The sequence below is a fragment of the Fukomys damarensis genome, unplaced genomic scaffold (genome assembly GCF_012274545.1).
Source record: "Fukomys damarensis isolate Sample0158 unplaced genomic scaffold, DMR_v1.0_HiC HiC_scaffold_16, whole genome shotgun sequence".
In the NCBI taxonomy this organism is placed as follows: Eukaryota; Metazoa; Chordata; class Mammalia; order Rodentia; family Bathyergidae; genus Fukomys; species Fukomys damarensis.
In genome coordinates this window covers 117,377,239-117,391,363 of record NW_022900928.1, presented here as the reverse complement: position 1 = coordinate 117,391,363, position 14,125 = coordinate 117,377,239, and the positions used below count along the sequence as shown (strand labels likewise).

At 39.8% G+C, this 14,125-nt stretch overlaps 1 long non-coding RNA gene across 1 annotated transcript in view; it reads left to right on the top strand.

Annotated features, from left to right (window-relative positions):
* Window positions 1-14,125, top strand: part of LOC117286366 — a 270,367-nt gene that overhangs the window by 221,795 nt on the left and 34,447 nt on the right. Inside the window, exon 2 of the long non-coding RNA XR_004517525.1 lies at window positions 9,372-9,517. This is a non-coding gene — a long non-coding RNA (uncharacterized LOC117286366). The remainder of the gene's footprint in view (window positions 1-9,371; window positions 9,518-14,125) is intronic.

Sequence of the window (14,125 nt, the reverse complement as noted above, 5' to 3'; positions counted from 1 at the left end):
CTGCACTCTTTGATGAGAGACAGGACAAAAGCAAGGCAAGCACATTCTTGAGAGAGGGGGGCTGTGTGCAGCAGAGGCTCATGACAACTCCAGAGCACACTAGGAGGGGAGATAGGAGAAGAGATGACGAAGCCACCAAGATGGCTGGATAAAATGGTCTGGATGAAAGAGAAAGTTCTACTGGGGTAGGAAAGAATGAGGGGTTAGGAAGTTTCGGTGCGAAAGAATAGAAAAATCAGGAATTTTGTTTTGTACTGGGGGTTGAACTCGGACCTTGCACTTGTGAAGCAGGTGACAGAACCACTGAGCTAAATCCCTGGCCCTAAAATATCAGGATTTTAATAAGTGATCTTGACCTGTCTTATTGGAGCTCCTGCACTGTTCAAAAATGGATATGAGTACAGGTTGGAGCAGCTGTGTGGCCATGGTGTTTTCAATTCAGTTCAGCTGTGGCACAACGTGTCTCACAGCTTTGTAAGCATTGTACTTGCTTATACTCCAATGTTTAAACAGTTTTATAAAAGTGTACAAAAGAAGACAGATTTCATTTAAGTAAGTTGTGGAAGGAAGACTAATTTTCTAGAAATACGACTAAAGCTAGTTCTTAAACTGTTATTTCTAAAAAAAGGGACAAATAAACAGAAACCCACAGTACCTTGCTTCACATGGGTCTTGTCTAGAGATCTGACCCTCCTACATGCTTCCTTAACTTCTCCATCTCTTCCTCCCTGCTGGACAGTTTTTATAGTACAGCGGTGATTTGTAGGGTCAGGACAAGGCAACAGCTTTGAGGCAGGGGCATGAAGAATAAATAAAACACCTAGCGAGTTCTGATTTTATTTTTGGAGAACATAATTTAGAAGCACATGTAAAACACAGGCTGTAGTTTTAAAACTCAGAGTGTAAAATAAATAAGAGTTGAAAGGATAGCAAATCCCATATCTTAAGGTTCTAAACAAAAATGATTCATTTAGGGATTAATAGTCATGTGATAAAGATTTTTCTGATATTAAGAATTGAATAAGTTCATAGCTGCATTTTCTTTATTTAAACTCAAGCAAACACTATACTTTTGGTTTTTTAAAGTATAAAGTAATAAAATCCTGTTTTTGTAAGATTCTACATAAATATACATATTGGACAGATGACAGAAAATGATACGTGTTGTCTTAATCATGGAATATTGGAGTGAGCTTTTTACAGTTTTTGTACTTTTCAATGTTCTCTAATCTTTATTTTTATGCATAATTTTAAAACAAAGACTACATATTGTTTTCTATCAACATAATTTTCTTTAAAAAGAAAATAAGCAGTATTTTGAGAAATAATTGAATACCAACTCTTTTTGCCTGTGAATCTCAGGAGGTTTCCTGTATGATCATGTGAGCGTGTATGTGTGAATGTGTGTGTGTGTGTGTGTGTGTGTGTGTGTGTGTTATGATAGTATCAGTGTCTCAGTGCCTCTGTTCCTAGGAGTCACTTGGTGAGAGTGAAGTTCAAGAGCAAGGGAGGCAGAAGTAGTGAACAAGGGGAAAACTGGGGACCTGGAAAGCTGGATATAACTCAGTAGAAACACAGTGCAAAATTTTCAGAAGCTTGAGATTTTTCTTGCTTCTGATTAAAATTGTCCCAGCCCTCCCTAGTTCAGGTGAGTGCTGTAGCCTTGGCCAGACCAGCTTGAGAGGGAGGTGATGGGGGAGCCGGATGTGCAGTCTGACCATGCCCCCATGCCTGCCCTGGAAGCAGGTGGGTGGATTGTTTATCAAGTACCAGCAAGGAACAAGATCCTTTCTGTATCTGGATTGAAGGGCTGAGGGTTGGGGGGGACCAGAGGCCTGAAGGAACTTCTCAATAGCCAGCATTTCTCAGAAACACAGAGGAAGTCTCTCAGACAAAGCAGACAGGTTGGCACCCTTTTCTTGAGAGTCAGAGAAAGGAAAGAGTTAGGCAGGCCTTGCCAACATACCAGGGAATCTTGGAAATCTGGGTGTCTGCCAGCTTTGCTTTCACAGCAGCTTGGGCAACAGTTCTTAATACCTGTACCTAGAGAACTCGCTTGAACTCCAGGGCTAGTCCACAATGGGTCATCCTAGGGATGCAGGACCAGTTGCCCTTAGATTCATTTCCAGGTGGCAGCTCCTAACTGTGGGGATCTTTGTTGATCTGGGCCCTCTGACTGGGTCCTGGGACCCCAAGTGGGCAGTAGGCTTGTACTTGTCATTCTGTGTTACCTTCTTCTCTCTGCTTTGCCTCTTCCTCCTGTCTTGCCAGACCATTGTCCACCGGTGAATGAACATTCTCATCTGTTGCAACCAGAGCACAGAACTGAAATTCAAGCGCCATAGTCTCTAGGCCAATACCCTCCCCCAGACCTTAACTCCCCATAACCTATAAAGAAAACACTCAAACACAAGTCAACACAGAACAGAAGAGAAATATCCTAGCCTTGGGGTGGAGGCATAGCAGGAAGTTGTAGCCACACGAACTATGCTCCATGCCAAAGAGTCTGACCCTTAGGTTGAGCCACTATAATATAATATCTGGGGGCTCAAGTGCTGAAATTCACTCTCTTGGCCTCTAGAATATCAGTTATAATCATAACATAATTTTACAGATTGGAAATTCGGGAGGGGAGTCACCTCGATCTGTTATACAGTTAAGGCGAAAGAGAAAGTATACAGGACTAGTTCCAATAATTGGCATCCCATGACCTTTTTTCTATGTGATCTGAGGTAGACTTCCTGAATTGAGTGCCTGGCAAGTTTCTATGATGGGAAGCCAGCCCAGCCAAACTCATTGTCTTCACCTGTTTCAGTTATACTAACCTCTCCTATTTTATTACCTGAATTTGGGACGGAAAATGGAAAAAGGACATTTGGTTGAAATTGTACCTGAGACAAAAATTCAAGTCCATATTATGCTTCTTAATATTATGTTTTAGATCTAAAATTCCCCCTAGAAGTCTCATGTGTTTGGAGGGTGATTGGACTGTGGGTTATGGTTAACACTATACTCGTCCATGGATTGATTCAACCACTGATAAATTCATCAGCTGAATATATTAAAAATACATTTGGTTGAAATTATCCTGAAGACAGAGAATAGATATCCATATTTTTCTTGTATCTGTCATGCTTTCTCCTGGGTGTAAATTCTTGAGGACTAATCTTCCCATTTTTTTAGTGATTTAGTGGACATGTTAGTTGATTAATTTTACTCAATCTCATAATCGATTTCCTACCGAGATAGAAGAGGAGGTTAACAGATGTCAGTGTACAAAAACAAAAAGAGTATGTAGGGATGATATGGTGGCATCTTCAGGCTGACAGAACATGGCAATTTTCACATACAGCCCACACAGAGCCACTCATGTCCTGATAAAGCAAAGACATTATCCAGTCTTTTGGTCGCTAAAGTTCCAGTGTAGGCATTCTCTCTTCATTCCATGTGAACTTAATTAGGGCAGGAAGCTCCAAAGGCTGGAGAAAGTATCCTTGCTGGTACTCCCAGATCTTACTCTCCGATATTACATAAAACTCTTTAGCTAGGTTCTTGCCGCATATATTCTGACCAAGCACTCCAACTTTGGTTATATGATGTCACATCCAAATCAAGTTATTTTGATTTACACACTAAAATGTACTATGCCCTGTAGACATGAGAGAAGTAAAAGAGAATAAATTGTGTTGTTCACTTTAGGTCAAATAACTGCAGTCAAGTGGATGAGTTACAGTGCTCTAAACTGGATGAACTGCCAACCTGTAAAACTCAATCAGGAGCATTTTCACTGAGGATTGTTGTTTATAATGTCTATATCAGTAGTGCTCAAACTCTCACTGCCACTCTCTTGTTTTGGCTTTACCCCACATTACCAACATGGAATGAGAAACTTTAGAGGTTATACTACAGTTCAGACCCCAAGCAAGTGAGAGGAGGAAGCAGAAGAAACATCCTACGTTTCTAATTTCTCTCCCTTTGCGCCTACTTCCCTACAATCACAGGTCCACAGAAACTATGGTTACCTCTCTTTCTTTTGTGATCCCAACATGAATCTATTTTGTCAAGTATTCCAGAAGAAAGCAGAGTTTGAAAAAAGACATTTCCTTTGTCTTGCCAGATGGCTTCAGGATATACTTCAACTCAGACCAAGTGCTAGAGTCCAGTCAACTGTTTCGAGGAGGACAAGAAGTAACATGAAGTATCTAATCCCCCTTCCTCCCTAAGACTCCACTGTATTAGAGCTTGGTGTGAGCCTGCCTGCCAAGGCAGGCAGGATTGTTGAGCTACAATCAAGATGATCGGCCCCTGGCACAGCAGAGCCTTTTAAGGGTACGGATTGGATTAGGGTAAAACCTACCAGTCCTTGGCAGTTCACAAGACTGAGATTCCAGACTGGACACTTCTATTTTTCCATACCTCCTGAGAACCTGGCGGGACAAGACATAGAATAAGTACTGTCCAACACATTTGGGAACCCAAAGTGGAAAATTATGGGGGTAATATTTTGAGACAGCCTTGATTTCTTGAGATCAGTGCATACTTCTGCATTTTTTTGCATTCTTTGTACAATTTTGTATTTTTAAAAAATGAACAGGTATCATTAAGAATAGTAGTCATTCTTGAAATACTTTGGAGAAGTCAGAACTTGGGAAAGCCAATGCAAGGGAAGGTAAGGCCTCCAAGAACAATAGTCTTCCAAGAGAAGAAGAGACAGCTAGATTTTTGGTTTTAAGCCCTGCTATGCTAAACACTTGAATATTTAGTTCTTGGTTTTCGCCCTGCAGTCGGTTTTAGGAGTCTTGAATGCATTTATGGACCTTGCACTATGCTTCTACTTGACACCAAACACAGAGGAAGTAAAGAATAAATAGGAAATGACTTCTATTCATGCAAATGCTAAGAGTAGTAAGGTAGTATCTGACCAAATGAGAATGGATTGTTAAAAAACTTAAAAACACATCCAATTACTTAAAAAATATCACACAACCAGCACCAAATCCTCCCAGGTGTCCTCTAGCACTTTCATCCAATATGGTGGCACTTACCTCTCCTCAAAATTGCCAACTTGCTTTCCATTTACCTTCATCTGTTTAAATGTGGGATAGAAGGTTAAAATAGGCTGAAGTCTTGTGACACCATCTTGCACCAGTGCTTGTGTAGGTGGAAGAAGAGGTCATAGGATACAATGGCTGATGCAGCTTCCTGAGTTTTCAGAATTTTTGTTTCTACTCAGTGAGTTAGCAATATCTAAGATCTGTGGTTTTCAGAAGGCATACTCTAGCAGCAATCTCATAAATAACAGAGCCTGCAATGGCTCCCCAGTCCTAACCTGATCAACGGAGTTTGCTTAGCTGCATTCTATGTCTCCAGTCTTAGTGGACACTCCACTCCTGAATGTGGCTACCCTAGAGTGAAAATGAAGGTTTAGGAACTCCCTGACACAGCTTTATCTCTTCTCTGCACTGTGTTTTTGCTTTGGCATAACTGTTAGCCTAAAACATTTCACATTAACTTTGCACACAAAAAGTCATCTTCATCTTTCAAAACATATTTTCCTTTTATTTCTAACCTTTGCCCCCCTTGTTGATTCCCAGTAGTATTGTTTAATCATCAGGGATCTTCATTTCAATAGGAATGTCTTAACTTCTTGGTTAACAAAGCCTTGACCATCTATTTGGTCAGGAAACATTGTGTGTGCGTGTGTGTGTGTGTGTGTGTGTGTGTGTGTGTGGTGATTGACATTGAACCTTCATGTAAGTGATTTTTCATATTCCCAGAAAACATTTGAAACATTTTTTTCAATAGAAATACCCACATACCACATGGACCCTGAATTCGTTGTGCACAGCACCAAGTCTAGAATTCAGATCTCTTTATGCTTACTCTGGTACTTACTTCCATTTCCCCTGGCTTTTAGTTCATCAATTTGCACTGTTCCTTGAAAGTCCTGACATCTTTATCTCATTGTACACGTTCCACCTTTTTTTGGACTTAATAAATCTAGAGGTTTAAAATTTCTTTGGAAACCATACTTCCATTTGTTAAATGAGAGGAAGTCACATAGTAAGTGCCTATTTTTTGTAAATGATGCTTTACTGAATTTAGAAAGAAATTGAGCACAGACTTCTATTTCAACATTTGTTTTAACTGGATTTTCTCTTCTCTTTCTCTTCTCACTTGCTCTTATATTTTCTGCAAAGCTCCAAGTCTGTGAAGCAAATTCAGGGTGTTCTGATTTAATCCACACCCACCAAACATTCACCTGGCATGATGAGATTGACACATCTGCACAGCAGACCCTTAATGAAGGACTTGAAAACTGGGGTGGATGGAGCATTCAGCAAATCTCTTGAGTGAAGGATGATTCTCTAGATAGCCATATGGACTACATTTGGGAGCACCGGCTTCACATCTGGAAACTCACACTTTATACTGGGATATCTAGGAAAACAAAGAAGAGCAATGGGCTGGAGTCTTTGCTGCCTCATCCTGGTTGAGAGACAAGGAGAAATGCCAGACCCTAGTTAAGCATATGTGGGTTTCGGTTGTTAAGTGTTAGAGTGAGTTGCCTTTGGTCCTTATACCTCCATCCAGATTCTTCCCTTCTCCTCTGCCACTCCTCAGTTTCTCCTATTTCTCCCCCCCGCCACCGCTTCTCTTGAACCCCTGTTCATCAGGTGCGCTGCTCTCCACTCTCTTTTCCAAATTCCTTCTCTAATACCTCATCCACTCCCATGGCTGCCATTGTCTCCTGAACGTTGTTATCTCTCACATCTGAACCCTTCTCCTTAGACCAAGCTTAACTGATTAGTGGACATTGTAAATGAACTTTCTGCTCAAATAAAACACAGAGCCTCATTTTTAACCAGTTTCCTCTGGTGCTTCCTATCTCAGTAAATGACACCAGGATGCACCCATTCTCCTAAGGTAGACATCTAGGAACACCATGGACCCTATCATTTTTTGTAACCCTCCTCGATTGGCACTCAGTGTTGTCGATCTATTGAAGTTCCCCATCATCAGTTAGAGCCAGCACACTGACTTTGCTCTCACCTGTTTCTTCCATTCTTCACTCCCATTCATTCCCACCTGAAACTATTGGCAGAGCTCCTAACCATTGTGTGATCCTCACACCACTGGGCTGAAAAACATATCCCTTAACCTCTGTGTGTGTTATTTTCTCATGTTAAACAGGAAGGTCTTTGACTACATCTCTGAGACCTTTTTCACTTCCCAGTTCTGTAATTTGCCAGCTTGAGCATACAAGTATCAGGGGCTGCAAATTGAAAAACTAAGCTTTCTGTTCTTTCATTCATTCCTCACCATACAAGATGTTTTCTTTATTCCTCCTCTACTTTGCTAAAGGAGCTTTTGATTGAAATGTGGCAGATTAACTACCCAAACCTTTAGCCAAAATATGCTTTTTCAGACATTGCTAAAGAGACAAATCCATGTCCTTTCCTTCTGCTGTCACATTGGGGAAGGGAGTTTCCTGGAGCTAGGGCTTAAGCTAGTGCTGTTGTTTTCTTCATCATCACTTTTATTGCCTGGAGGGTGCTGTTTCAAAGCTCTGCAGATGCAGATGTACAGATGGAAAGTCTATTCTTTATCATCACTTTTATTGCCTGGAGGGTGCTGTTTCAAAGCTCTGCAGATGCAGATGTACAGATGGAAAGTCTTAAGACATCTATTCCTTCTCAAATTAATTATAGGACAAATACCAGCTTCTTGTCCCGATTCCACCCCAACCACTGTCTGTCCCTTCACCAGGACACCAGGTTTAATGAGGTGGTTTCTAAGGCTGGTGTTTCCCTAAGGCCTGGGATTCATTAGACTTGACTTAGAAGCTTTACTAAAGGGCATCAAGGGGAGTGTTCAGATGTTCCACCTGCTGTGAGCTGTTGAACGCACCCTGGGCCTCTCTAAATTTGAGGACTTGGTTTCTTTGTCCTTGCTTTCACAGTAATTAGGAGAAAGAGAAGACTTTCAATTTCTATTCTATAGAGTTGTATTGTGCTTCATATTTTATATGAAGTGGGAAGTTAGCCTTCCATAACTCCAAACTCTTTTCTCTGTCCTACAATGATTCTAGAGACATTCCTTTTTCCCCTTACATGTAGTCTCTTTACCATACTCCCAAGAGTCTAGAGAAGGCAGAGAGAAATGCATATCCAGCCCAAGACAATGTGCTCATTGAAATTGATGGTAAAAATTAGCAAGACTATTTAAGAGATATTGTCACCTCTAAACTTCATAAATTAGTGTAGATGGAGCTAGAGTTTGAAGTTATCTGTATCCTCCTCAGCCCCTACCCTGCCATTTTATACATATGGAAAATAAGGTTTTCAGCAAATTAGTGGTGTGGTCTGGTTTTCCAATCCTGTGTACTTTCCATTACTATTTGCTTCCTAATTGCATGCGGATTTCCTTATTCTCCAGAGCCAAGTAGCATCAATATTTGGCATTAGAAATGCTGTGGAATCCTGAATAAATAAGAGTGTACACAAGTAACATTTAAGGTCTCTTATTCTAAAACCCAGATGAAATACCTGCAATAAACCCTGGGCTCCAGACTGCTTCAGTGCTTTCTAATCTACCTTTTATAAGCATGGAAGGAAATATTGGACTATCAGCTGGCACTGACCCTTCAAAGATGGGAGGAGTTTTGTTTGTGTACGTAGCATAGAAAGAGTCCTAAATTTTTGTCAGTAGGGTTTGTTTTAGACCTGAGCAGTGTGGAAGAGGCTTCCTTTAGAGTGGTTTCATGGAGGATAGTGATTTCCTCACCTAGAATCACTGTTAACTTAGAGTCAACCATAGAATACACTTAAGGTAGAATATCGAGAAATATACTAGGTTAAAAGTCATAATAACTAGCTTCTAAGCCTGGTTCTGCTCCTGCAACTTAGGACCTCATGTCTATGATCACTTAATTAGGGAAGAAAGTAATCATTGAAGTACTGTTTTGGGTTCTATTCTAGGTAATATTCAGTGTGAAATAATGCAGTATTCCTATTTTCATAGATGTTGTATGATGGTGGAGAAAGCAATAACTGACACACAAATATGTAATAATAATATCAACATTATGAAGCAAAGAAAAATTGAATAAGGCAGTGGGGAATGTCTGACAAGAAGCAAGAGAATGTGTTTTGTGGGGGTGTGGGGTGGGGCTCTGAAATAGGTCTCCTAAGAATTTTTTAATCCTTCCTTGGAAAGGTGGAGCCCAATTCCTCTCCCTTGGAATGTGAGCTGGATTTAGTTACTTCCTCTAACAAATAAAGTAAAATGGAAGTTGTGTGTGGTGTCAGAGGCTGTAAAGTAACTGTGCCTTCTCCCTGCTTTTCTGGAATTGTTTATTCCATTGAAAGGAATCATCTGAGAAGCTGACTCTCTGGACCCAATCAAGCCTTCAGGTGACTGTAGCCCCTGTCAACATCCTGGGTGCAATGGAAGGAGAGACCCTGAACCAGTCCACCCAGATAAGCTGACTCTGGATTCCTGAGCTGAAGAAACTGTGAGTCAATATATATTTCTTATTTATAGCCATAGCTTTTGGACAAAATTTGTTAAATAACAGGTAAACTAATGCATGTGGTTAAGGAAGCTTTTGGAGGGAGGGTAATTTTTGAGCAGAAATTGAAATTAAAAGGGGAAATAAGTCAGATAAGATAAGATAATAAGATATGTGTGAAGACTGCTTGAAGGACAGAGAATAGAACTAGCAGAATACTATGATAAGAACAAGCTGGGATTTTCAAGGGAAATGCCCAAGATTTGGAAATGAAGAAGACTGAGCATTCTTCTAGTTGAGAGCAGTCCATTGGATCCCCTGGGGATTACCTTGTGAAACTGAGATGTTTCCATTTGAATTTCTATTATGGAAGTTATTTTATACCTGTGTAGAGGTAGAATTGAACTCGTAAAAAACTGATGGTAAGCAGGGAGTGGGAGCACACCCTATAATTGCAGTATTTTAAAAGCTGAGGCAGGAAGACTGCAAATTCAAGCCTAGTCTGGAAAAGTTAGTGATATAGCAAGAGCCTGTCTCATAATTAAAAAAGGGGGGGTTAATTGGGACATAGCTCAGTATAAAGGCCCTGGGTTCAATCCTCAGCACTGCAAAAAATTAAAAAATGGAAAGAAAACGGTGGCAATGCAAATCATCTTTGCCAAAGAAGTATAATGAACACTGTTTTACAGTGATATGACTGAATTCTATCCTGTAGAAAAGATAGCTTCAGATGATACATTTTAAGCAGATTTATTGAAAAACAATTTTTATGCTATACATTCACCCATTTAAAAATTTACGAATCAGTGCCTTTCAGAATATTTTTAGATTTGTGAAAATGCAACATAATCTAATTTTAGATTAATTTTGCTTTTTCCCAAAGCCAAGAAACTCTGTATCTATTGTCATGGTTTGTATCTAGATGTCCCTACAAAGCCTCATACACTCATTGGTGGGGATTTTGAAGCTGGATGGCTCTAGGACATGTAACACTAGGATTAAGAGTATGTGGTAGTCCACTGATTGGAATTAGCATATTTGTGGGTGTGGACAGTGGAAGCCCCAACCTTGGTGTGGGTGGCATGAATCAATAGACTTATAGCCATTATCATTATCATCATCATTATAATTATTATTATTAGTTTTTGGTTCTGAGGATCAAACCCATGACCTTGTGCTTGCAAGACAAGTTTACCACTGAGCTAAACCCCTGGTCCAGGTGTTACAATGATTTTACATAACTGCTTTCCTTACTTGGGCCTTCAGCTACCTGTAGTATGTCTCTATGCTTCCGCACTAGATGAATGTGAAAAGGAAATGCGATTATGAAATAGAAAACTGTACTCTTATGGTTAACATTCAGTTGAGTCACCTATAAAGTCAGTTTTCAGAAACTAATGATTTGGCCTAAATTATTTTCAAATTCTCACATGTTGGCAGAATTTTGAGGGAAGATGATATAGAGAAATCTAGAGGGCTAAGCTTTGCATTCTGAGCAAAATGGCTTTGTTTAAAATATGTTAATTACAAGACAGTCATTAAATGACTCCTAAAAAACAAAAGAGAATGGAGAAAGCTGAGGGCTCAAAAGTCAGATTTGGCTTATTTCTTCCTAACTCCACATGTGACTCACTGACTGGAGGTGGGCAAAGGCCTGTGATGCTGGAAGGGCAAGGTTGGGTAGTGGACAGACAGGGTGAGAGAGAAGCTGAGTTTTGTTAAATGAAGGTTGGAGAAGGCTTGAGCTTGAATTTAAAGAGGAAAGCAAAATCTTGGACATAAGCATTCACAAAACAGATTTAGAACGTGAGTGTATCATGATGTTTGGGATTAAGAGAGTCAGCAACCAAAAAGAGAGATGAACCATGGGAAAAAATATTCCTTTAGAAAGTTTGTCTCGGAGAAATTAGCAAGAATTTCTCCTTATCTTGCATCTCAGGATGTTCAAAGATAAGAAAGTTAAGTAGATCAATGCATCTTTTCCTTAATTGTCGCTAGTTCTATTCTGCCTGTGTTGATTTTAATCTTAAACTATTCATGGAAATTTAAAAATTAACTCCACGACTCAAAATCCTCCCTGGAAAACTGCAATTGTATTGCTTAAATCCCTGTTTGTGCTGTTTTCTATCTTTTTCTCAACAGTTCCTCAACCTCCCTTCTCCAGAGTTCAGCTCAAGTCCTGAAAAGTCATGTAAAGTCCAAACAACCTCCTTGGCAGTTTAGTGTGTTGAGACAGGTGGTCCCTTGGGCAAGGAGAATACTACCAGGAAATGATCAGGCCACACAACCTTTGTTGATTAACCTAAATTACTCTTCCCTCAAGTCATCGAAAGGGTTTCAATTATCAGCCATGACTCTAGCACAAGGCACTATACTCTGTAGTGTGCTCTTCAAGGATTTTCTTTTCCTCTTCTTTCTTCCTTTTCAGTTAAGAGTAGATGTCCACAGGAGAAGCACTGGATAAACATAAGGGTAGAATTAAGATAAATGCATTCCTTTTCCTTAGGAAATTTTCCATGATGAATGAACAGCTTTCTACTCTTAGGTCAGCAAGGTCAAATGGTAGCTCTTTGAGGAAGACCAACTTTATTAGGGCTGAGAGCCTTAAAAGGGTCTAGGGCTTGAGAGAGAAAAACACTTCTCTGAAAAAAAAAAAAAGAAAAAAAGAAAAGAAAAGAAAAAAGAAGCAATGGTCATTACCAATCTCTCCCAAGAGGTTTGTTGTTCCTTGGTGGTTTCAGAGCTGCTGGTAGACTCTGTATGATTTCTTTGGGACATCCCCAAGGGTTCTCTGGAGTTGACCTGACCATTTACAGCTGCAGCTGTCAGGTCTAAGAATGCTTTCAATAGCGGTTACCGGGTTTATCCCAGATGGACACGAAGGTTGCATTTCTTCATTTGCAGTACAGTATTGAGTGAGAGAGCATCTAATCGATGCTTTTGGAAGGACTTCGTGGAGAATGATATGACAGGAGTCACATCACCCTGAGTCCCAGCTCTGCCTTTGTTGCTGAATAGTACTCAGAGGCTATAAATTGTGGGTACAGGCTTCCCCACTAACTCCAAAACTGACGTCATTGGCAGAAAATGGGCCACATTTCCTAAAGCTCTTTTAAATACTAAAATTATGTCTATGACAGACACTGTTAAATGTCCTTAAATATTTAATTGCTTTTCCTAATTCCTATTCCTGTACTGTTTTCCTGTAGTAACTAATGAGAGGGCTTTGTCTAGAAAAGTTAAAAAGCCACTGATGGAAGAATAAGAAAACATTACCTGGGGAATAAAATTCTTGAGGCATATTTGGATTTAAATCAAGTAAGAATGGAAAGATCCAGAATATTGGGTTCTTATGTCTAGGAATGTCAGGGCAAATGCATGCACTAGAATGAAGTCTTTTCAGTCATGTGCCTGGAGGTGAGCAAACTAGAGAAGTGATGATGCATTGCACGCTAAACCAGAGGTTCTTGTCATCATGGAAAGAGAGGTAGGTATAAAATGAAACACTGATGGATAAGAAGAAAGTTAGAAGGAAATACAGGTAATGAGTTAACTTTGTAACTTCACATAGGTCTTCAAGGTCTTTGGCTATTGCTTTAAGAGGTGAGTCTCCAGTGGAACTACACCATCACCAAGTATTGAGTAGAATCTTGAACCCTAGGTTGAGATCACTTGGCTAGTACTGTGTGTAAGGTTAATGAGAATGGGTTACTCTGCCATGAAAATGATTAAAATGAAAATCACAAAAATAAAAAGAAAAGAGAGGAAGAGTTCTATCAAAACAATATCCTCTTTCAACATGTCAGTAGCTTAATCTCTGCTTCATCTTTAAAATAGACACTTTCATACCCCTTGGTATCTTTTTCATTAATTCTTAAATACTGTTAATCATTCTTGAGTACAGCTGCAGTCTTAATATTAGATTTGTTTAAAGTATTCCTTTCCACACATACTGAACACTTTCTTACAGTTCAACTTCTTAGAAACTTGTATACTTCCCTGAAATTTTTGGCCATATTTCCACTAAAAATAATCTCTCAAAAATTTTCAAATATTTGGCAGTGCTAACCAAGAAGAAGTCCAGTGATGGGCAAAGCTGGAGAGGCCTGACTCCACCTTTTCAGAATTCTTGGTGTTTGACCAAACAGCCCAGGGAGGCAGAAAAAGAGAAGCTAACATTCTGTCCTCCCCACCCATCTTATTGGTTCTATTTTATTTCTTTGTGCCTTTCTACTCATCTCCTTCATAAGGAGTAAGACACTAAAACAAATCAACAAATAAAATCTAAGTTGACGTTGTCGAAATGTCTTAAGTATCTAGTATCTTTGGTCTCTCACATGTATGTCTGAGGCACTAAAGGACTGTGTAGAAATCTTTCTTCTACTTCTTTAAGCTTACAGCTCAGGGGTGAGAATTCCAGCTGTCACTTTCCTACTTAAAGTGTGAGGCAGCCCATGAGGCCAGTTGATCTGACAGGGGTGAGGCTGTCACTTTCCTACTTAAAGTGTGAGGCAGCCCATGAGGCCAGTTGATCTGGAGATAAGTGATAGGGACTGGAGACTACTGGGCTAGTGATGACTCATTTAAGAATGTGTAATGTTACATGTTACA